The sequence below is a fragment of the Diceros bicornis genome, chromosome 15, assembly GCF_020826845.1.
Source record: "Diceros bicornis minor isolate mBicDic1 chromosome 15, mDicBic1.mat.cur, whole genome shotgun sequence".
NCBI classification, from domain to species: Eukaryota; Metazoa; Chordata; class Mammalia; order Perissodactyla; family Rhinocerotidae; genus Diceros; species Diceros bicornis.
The window spans coordinates 60,644,405-60,653,714 of NC_080754.1; positions in this window are offsets into that span (position 1 = coordinate 60,644,405).

Below are 9,310 nucleotides of genomic sequence, written 5' to 3' on the forward strand. Positions count from 1 at the left end.
TAGCTATTCCAGGTTTCTTTCAATTTGTGTTAGCAGGATATATCTTTCTCTATCCCTTTACTTTTAATTTGTGTCTTTATATTGCGCGTGGCTTTCTTATAGACCACATATAGTTTTCTTTTCCGTACTCTGATAGTCTCCATCTTTTAATTGGTGTACTTAGAGGATTCATGTTTAAACTGATTATTGCTACAGTTGAATTAATATCTATCATGGTTGTAACTGCTTTCTATTTGCTTTTTTGGTTCCTCTTCTTTTCTCCTTCTCTGATTTAAACTGAGTGTTTAATTTTATTTCACTTTGTCTCCTTTCTTAGAATATCAATTATAGTTCTTTCTAAAACTTTTTAGTGGCTCTCCTCGAGTTTGCACTATACTGTCACAACTAATCTAAGTCCACTTTCAAATAACACTGCACTGCTTCACAGATAGTGCAAGTCCTATATAAGAGAGTATTCCCAATTCCTCCCCTGCCTTCCTTATAAAATTGCTGTCATTCATTTCACTTATACATATGCTGTGATCTCATCATTATTGTTGTAAATTTGAACAAATATTTATCTGTTAGGTCAATTAAGAATAAGAAAAAGAAAATATTTTATTTACCTTCAATTATTGCTTTTGTGATGCTCTTCTTTATCTCGCTTCGGGTTTCTGACCTATATCATTTTTCTTCTCTCTGAAGAACTTCTAGTATTTCACATAGAGAATGTCTACTGGCAATGAATTCTCTCAGGTTATGTATGAAAAAGTCTTCGTCTGTTCTTTACCTTTGAAGGATAGTTGCACTGGAGATAGAATTCTCCTCTTTTCTTGCATGTCTTCTAATGAGAAGGGCACTGTAATTCTCCTTCTTATGCTGAAGGTAAGGCTTCTTTTCCTCTGGGTTCTTTCAAGATTCTCTTTGTCTTTGGTTTTCTCAGTTTGAGTACGAGATGCCTAAATGCAGATTTTTTTGTATTGATTGTATTTGGTGTTCTCTGAGCTTCCTGGATCTGTGATTTGGCATCTATCATTAATTTGGAAAAATCTCAGCTATTATTACTTCACATATCTTTTCTTCTCCTTTCTCTCTTTCTTTTCCATCGGTTATTTCCATTATGCATATGTATCAGTTTTGTAATTGCCAACAATTCTCTGATACTCTGTTCTCCCCCCCACCCATTCTTTGTTTTTGCATTTCAGTTTGGGAAGTTTCTACTGTTGTATCTTCAAATTCACTGCTTCTTTCCTCAGCCTTGTCCATCAAAGGCATTCTTCATTTCTCTTACAGTTTCTTCCCCCCACCGCAAAGCCCCAGTAGATAGTTGTGTGTCATAGTTGCACATCCTTCTTGTTGCTGTAGGTGGGACGCGGCCTCAGCATGGCCGGAGAAGCAGTGCGTCGGTGCGCGCCCAGGATCAGAACCCCGGGCCGCCAGGAGCAGAGCGTGCGCACTTAACCGCTAAGCCACTGGGCCGGCCCTCCTTACAGTGTTTCTGATTTGTGGGGTTTACTTTCGATTCTTTCTTAGTGTTCCCTCTCTTCTTACATTGCTCATCGGTTCTTGCACGTTGTCCATTTTTTCCGTTATACTCCTTAGCATATTAATCACAGTAACTTTAAACTCTAAGACTGATAATTCCAAAATCTCTGCCATATCTGAGCAGGGTTCTCATGCTTGCTCTGTCTCTTCAGACTGTGTTCTTTCTTGCCTTTGTGCATGCCTTGTAACTTTTTTTAAAGGTGGACGTGATGTATCAGATAATAGAAGCTGACGTAAATATGCCTTTAGCTTGAGGTATCGTGTTAACCTGGTCAGCTAGCATTTTGACTGTGTCTAACCTCTACTGTAGCTGTAGCTGTAGATGCCAGGGGCTTCAAATTCCTCTAATGTCCTTATTTTTGGTCTCCTCTTTTGTCTTTGGGTTTCCCTATGAAATGTTTTTATAGGGCCTGTACCTTTGGGCTTTTCTGCTTTGATTAGTGGATCATAACATATTAGAAACTATCAATCTGAAAAAACAACCTCACTCTTGGCTCACTGGAATAGTGGTAAAAACTACCAGGGCATCAGTAAGAACTATCCTGTTTTATGGCTGCTGTGAGATTTATTCCTTCAGGAAAACAGGTAGCACTAAAACTGGAGTTAGGTAGAGGTTCAGAGTTTATACAGCACAAGTGTATATGGAAGAGCTCTGTTTCGTCACATGGGCTGGACTTAGCTTTCAGAAGTGTACTCTATGTGAAGAGTAGTACAGACACACCAAGTTTTGTCTATAGTCACATCCCTCACTTAACCATGGAGTTTGCATCTCTTTGCAGCAGGAAGTGGAGAAGCTGCCAGTTTTGGAGCCTGTGCCTTTGTCTTCGCAACCCCTGGGTGCACTGAGTGTGTGAGCCAGGTATGCAGAATAAAGATGCCTTACCTGGGACTCCTGTTAGTATCGTCATAATTTTTATTCTGTCTTTCTCACTCTTATTTTTAGTTCTGATACTCCCAAATTAGTTCTGGCTGATGGTATTTTACTTCTACCGAGGGTGATCTTTTATTTCCCTTACCTCTTTCTTTAGGAGAAATTTTAGTTTTTAGAGTATTTGGAAGATACTATATATTTCAATAAATATTTGCCCATATGTAAAGTCCACCAGCTACCACTGCTTAAATTGTTACTTCTGCCATAATTTTTCTTTAGTTTAATTTATAGGTCCTACATGCCCTTTGCTTCTTCTTACTTTGTTCCTAGGAGTTACCCAGTAGAATTAAACTAATTGGCAATTTTTATTCCTATTGAAACACTAGAAAAAAATGTCTGTGGTGTGTGGAAATTGTAATGAACTTGGTCATTCTAACCATTTTTACAAGACTGTCCTAGCCTAGGTCTAGAGAAGGAACTCTAGGTTTATGTACCTTTCATCTGGTTTCCCCTCCTTCCATCTTATCTTCTTACCTTTTTTTGAAAAGTGTAATTACTGTATTCACTAGGCACATTTAAAGTGCTCAATAGCCGTGTGTGTCTAGTGGCTACTGTATTAGCACAGTAGCCTTAGCTACTGTGGTGGAAATTAGCACATTTCCGTCATCACAGAAAATTCTATGGGGCAATGCTGTTCTAGGAAATGAAGTAAGAGAAGAAAGTCTGTATATACAGTATGAAAGATGAGATTAAATGATCTATCTCTTTTTGCTAATGTATGTTTATCTATGTAGAAGATCCAAGAGACTTTAGTAACAACTATAATTAATAAGAGAATTTGGATTCAAGATAAATACACAACAATAAATAATTTTCTTTATTATAGCTGTATACACCTAGAAAGGGAAATGAGATAAACTTTATATTTGCAATAGCAGAAAAGAGAACACATAAACCAGACAAGGAACTATACATACTGCATGATTTCGTTTGTTTGTGGAATCTGAAAAAGTCAAACTCATTAAAGCAGAGTAGAATGGTGGTTCCCTGGGTCTAGGGGGGGTGGGAGGGAAATGTAGAGATGTTGGTCAAAGGGTACAAAGGCTCATTGATGTAGGATGAACTCGTTCTGGAGATCTAATGCCCAGCATGGTGACACAGTTTGTAATACTGAATTGTGTACTTGAAATTTGCTAAGAGAGTTAATCTTAAGTGTTCTCACCACAAAAAAAATCATAACTATGTGAGGTGATGGATATGTTAATTAGCTTGATTGTGGTAATAAGTTCACAATGTGTATGTATATCAAAACATCACATTGTACACGTGTATATTGTGTGTATATATATATACACACAATATTTTTTGTCAAGTATACCTCAGTAAAGCTGGAAAAAAAACATTTTTTTAAAAATAATTTATAGACTACTTTGAATAAGTCTAACCAGAAAGACACAAGACACATATGAAGAAAACTATAAAACCTCATTATAAATATTTTGTAAGTAACAACTTCATGAGCTCAAGAAAAGGAACCTGCAGTGTTCTAGAATGGGGAGACTTAATATCATAAAAATATCAATTCTCCCAGAATTAATATATAAATGTAATGCAATTCCCGTTAGAATCCCAGTGAGATTTTTTAGGTGGAATTGGATAAAATGAGTAGCCAAGAAAAGTCTGAAAAATAAGAACACTGATGAATACATTGCCTTGCCTAGGTATGAGGAAATGCTATTGAGCCAGTATGATCAAATTGACATAATAGTAATCTAAGTTTAGACAGCTAGATCAGTGTAACGGAGTAGCAAATCCAGACTGAGATCCTAGGATGTGTGAAAAGTTCATGTATGACCAAGGCAGTAGTTCAGTTCAGTGGGAAGAGGGTACACTATTTAATCATTGATCCTGGCACAATGGACTATCCATTTGGAAGAAAATAAAAATGGATTCTTACACAATTTTGAAAACTAAATTCCAGCTGGCTTAATACTAAAATAAAAATAAAAGGGTAAACATGGAAAGTCTGGTGGACAGTGGGTACAGTGCAGGGGTAGAGGAAATCTTTCTAATAAAGACTGCATACCCAGAAGCTCTATAAAGGAAGAGAGAGACTTACTCAACTATATAAACATTAAAAGTATATTTTTGGATAGAGAAGAAGAAATCAGTTTATTCTGATATTTCCAATTCAACATTAAGATTATAGAATTTGTACTCAACTTTAGTTTTGTGTTTGTATCTCTTTTGACTTTTGCTGAAATCTCAGTTGCTAATAACATTAACGTAATTATTTACTTTATTCTACCATGAATATCTTATAGTTTTAAAATAACAACTCCAGTATTATTACTAACAAATATGATTATTGAATGTAATTTAAAATTTCTTTGTGTTTCTTCTTGTCTTTGGGGTATATCCTGCCCGTTTAGTGAAATTACTGTGCTTTAAAGAATAATTCTCTGTGTCGCTCTGCCAAAAACTGCTATATATTTGAGTCATTTGTTGCATTTATTTTGTTTTCAAGTTTTAGGGACTTTTGGGTGTAATTTTTATAATTATGAAAAAAAGGTACGTGATTCCCAAGTGAAAATGATAAAAGACACCTTCGGAGAAGTCTAGCTTTCCATCCTGACCCCCAGCAGCCTGTTCCTTCTTCTTAGAGGTAGCCATTTTTGTTAGCTCTTATTTTCTACTTCCATTGTTTATTTTTGAATACCTAAACAAAAGGTTATATCTGGTCTTATTTCCCCTTTTCTTTCAAAAAAGTACATACTATAATACCGTTCTGAACCTTGTTTTTTCACGTAGTGGTGTATACTGGCGATCACTCCACAGCAATATATAGAAACCTTTCTCAGTTCTTTTGACAACTGCATGGTATTCCATTGTTCCAATGTACCATATTTTATCCAGGGAATCTCCTATGATGGACATTTGGGTAGTTAAAGACCGGCGAAAGTTTATTGCTGGTGGGTGTGTGTGAAAAAAGTAATGAAAAATGATAGAAAATATATATTTTGGTCTCTGCTGCCAGTTCGTGGCACAGAGCTCCTAAAACCCTTGTACTTTCATAAACGATAAAAGTACCAGTAGCATCTTTGTTCTAGTATTTGGCCTTTGACCCTGGTTCCTGACACAGAGCTCCTAAATCCCTTGTAAATTGCTGGATGATAGGAGTATCATTTGTTCTAACAAGGTGACTCTTAATGGGCTCCTGAATAACTTCAGGGTAGGAACTCATCTCCAGAAAGACCAAGCCGTGATTAGAAGTTTGGAACTTTCAGCCCTGCCTCCAACCTCCAGGAAGGGGAAAGGGGCTGGAAGTGGAATTAATAATCCATCATGCCTACGTGATGAAGCCTCCGTAAAAATCCCAACAGGGAGTTGGCCTCGTGGCGTAGTGGTTAAGTTCTACACACTCCACTTCAGCAGCCTGGGTTTGTGGGTTCAGATCCCAGTGCAGACCTACACCACTCATCAGCCATGCTGTGGCAGTGACCCACCTATAAAATAGAAGAAGATTGGCAAGAGATGTTAGCTCAGGGCGAATCTTCCTCAGGGAAAAAAAAAAAATTCCCGGTAGTACAGGGTTTGGAGAGAGCTTCTGGGTTGGTGAACACATTCACATATCGGGGGATGATGCAGCCCAGCTCCACGGGGCAGAAGCTCCTGTGCTCAGGACCCTTCCTGACCTCACCTTGTATATCTCTTCATCTGGCTGTTCGTTCATATCCTTTATTATGTCCTTTATAATAAACCAGTACATAGAAAGTGTTCCCTGAGTTCTGTGAGCCATTCTAGCAAATTGTCAAGCCCAAGGAGCAGGGCATGGGTACCCTGATGTATAGCTGGCCAGTCAGAAGTACGGGTGACAACCTGGGACTGTCAACTGGTGTCTGAAGTGGGGGCGGGCATGTGGGACTGAGCCCTTAGCTTGTGATATCTGATTCTAACTCGGGTAGTGAGGTTAGAACTGAGTTGAATTGTAGGACACCCAGCTGGTTCGGAGAATTGCTAGATGTATGGAAAACCCACACACCTGGTGTCAGAAGTACTGTGTGGTAGTAGTGTGAGAGGAAAGGAGAAACACATGAGGAAGAGTGTGTTTTCCCATACAGGTATTCTTCCACATTGATGGTAGAAATGTTTAGTATTATAGCCGTGGTAAGCAATCTGGCAATATCTATTGAAAATGTTAAAGATGTATATAGTATCATCCCATTTTTCAAAACAATCAATTATAAAAAAAGAACATGTTTACTTATCTATCTCTATCTATCTATCCATCTATCTATCTATCTAGGCTTATCTAACTAGGGAGAAAATAAAAACAAACATATTAGGTTGTTAATAGGTGTGACGGGGGTACAATTGGAGAAGGGTTGGGGTGGCCAAGCAAAAAGACCAAGGAAAAAAAGGCTGTGGTTAAGAAATAAAGCACGTATATATTCACATTGATGCATTTAGATAAAATTGTGTGAATATACATGAAAATATTTTTAAATTTATTTAGCAAATATAGTGGGGGGAAGATCCCATTTAATATGGCAGTGTAAAATTTTAGATTGCCTAGGAGTTAAATGGATGTAAGGGCCTATATGAAGAGAACTTTGAATCTTTAATGAGAAACATAAAAGAAGACTTGAAAGAGGCGTTCCATATTGCAAGTGGCAGGCTCAATATTGCAAAAATGTCTGTTCTCAGATTATTTGTAATTGTATTGCAATTCCAATAGGATTTTCATGTTGGAATTTGGTAAAATATTCTGAATTTCATGGAAAAGAAACAGCGCATTTTGGGGGAGCGCAGTGAGGGGTACTTGCTCTACTAGGTGTTAAGATGTCTGTAGGGCGACAGTAAGTAGGACAGCATGGCAGTGGCGCAAGGCCAGGCCATGGGTGGCTGACCAACTGTCCCAGTTTACCCGGGATTGAGGGTGCCCAGGACACAGGGCTTTCAGTGCTAAAAGTGAGACAGTCCTGAGCAAACTGGGATGACTGGTTGTCCCAGCAGCGGAAAAGAATAGGCAGCCCAGAAACAAACCTTCATGGGTAATAGAGAATCACCAATCAAGGGGAAAAGGAATGATTTTGTAAGAGATGGTGTCAGAGAAATGGCAACTATTCAGAAAAGAGTAAATTAGACCCCCACCTTATGCCATAGTCCAAAATAAATTTCATATGGGTTGGTGAATTAGGTATAAATATGAAAAGTGAAAACATGAAACAGTAAGAAGTTACATAGGTAAACATTTTAGTCATTGTGATGTAGGGAAGAACTAAGTATAAATACAGCAGAAGATATCACTGAGGAAAATACTGATATATTTAAATATAGAATTTAAGTTTTATATACATCAGAAAGCAACACATAAATGAGAAATGGAAATTATAAATTGGAGGAAAAGATTTGCGAAAATATATGATAGGCAAAAACAGCCGCAGCCAAAGGAGCCCAAGGAGACGTGGCGACTAAATGTGCTGTGGAATCCCGGATGGGACCCTGGAACAGATAAAGGACACTATGTAAAAAAATAAGGAAATCTGAAGAAAGCGTGGACTTTAGCTAACCATAGCCTATCAATATTGATTCATTAATGCGCCAGCCCTCATGGCCTAGTGGTTCAAGTTGGGCGCTCCCAGCTTCAGCAGCCCAGAGTCGCCTCCCAGTCGTGGAACCACACCACCCATTTGTCAGTTGCCGTGCTTTGGCAGTGGCTCACATAGAAGAACTAGAATGACTTAGAACTAGAATATGCAAGTGTGTACTAGGCTTTGGGGGAGGAAAATAAAGAGGAAGATTGACAACAGATGTTAGCTCAGGGTGAATCTTTCCCTGCAAAAAGAAAAAAAAAAAGTGGTTCATTAATACTGGCAAATGTACCTTCCTAATGTAAGGTGTTAACAGTAGGGGAAACTGGGTGTGGGATATATGAATGCTCTCTGTACTGTCTTCACAACTTTTCTGTAACTCCAAAGCTATTCTAAAATTAAAAGTTTATTAATATACATGATAAAACTGGCTAATATCTATACTATATAACTATATATATAAAACAATAGATAACATATATTGTATTGTATATTATATATAGTAGATTACTATGTTAATATATATATTATATATAACATATATGCACATATATAATATGTATAACAACATAATATATAGCTATATATCATAGAAACAAGTTAGAAAAATGAACATATCTAAAGAAACATGGGCAAAGCATATAAATAGGTGGTTGATACATGGAAAGAAAAATCAACCTTACTCTCATAAACTGCCAGCGTGTTTGCAAATGCTTTTAATGATTCTGGAAAGCAGTTTGCCAACATAGATTAACAGCCTTAAGTTGTTTATACTTGTTGACTTAGTAAGTCCATTTCAGTGTAATTACCCTGAAGGGATTACCTGAAGTACACACAATGTCTGATGGGCAAAGATGTTCTTCGCTGGGTTATGTGTAATAGGAAATAAGAGGAAATGTGCAACATCTGGGGACTATTGTGGTCAGCTATATGATCTGTACACACTCTGAAGCCATTCAAATGTATCGAAGAAGAGTGTAGCATCAAGAGCATTCGTTTTGGAGACAGATCTGAATTCAAGTGGAAACACCACCATTGGCTATGTGATTTGGGGCAAATCACTTTACAGTCTTTCTAAGCCCCACCTCTCTCATCTCTAAAATAAGGGCAATAACAGACATAATCCGTAGGGGTTTTGTGAGAATTAAATGAGATTATTCATGTCTTGAGCACAGTGCCTGGCAGATAGCTTAGTAAATAGCAACTCACAACTACTCTAGGACGTAGCTTTTTACAGATGAGAAAATGGGAGCAGAGAGAGGACAAGTCATTTACCCAAGGTCACACAGCTCTTAAGTGGTGAGCTGGGCTTCAAACACAG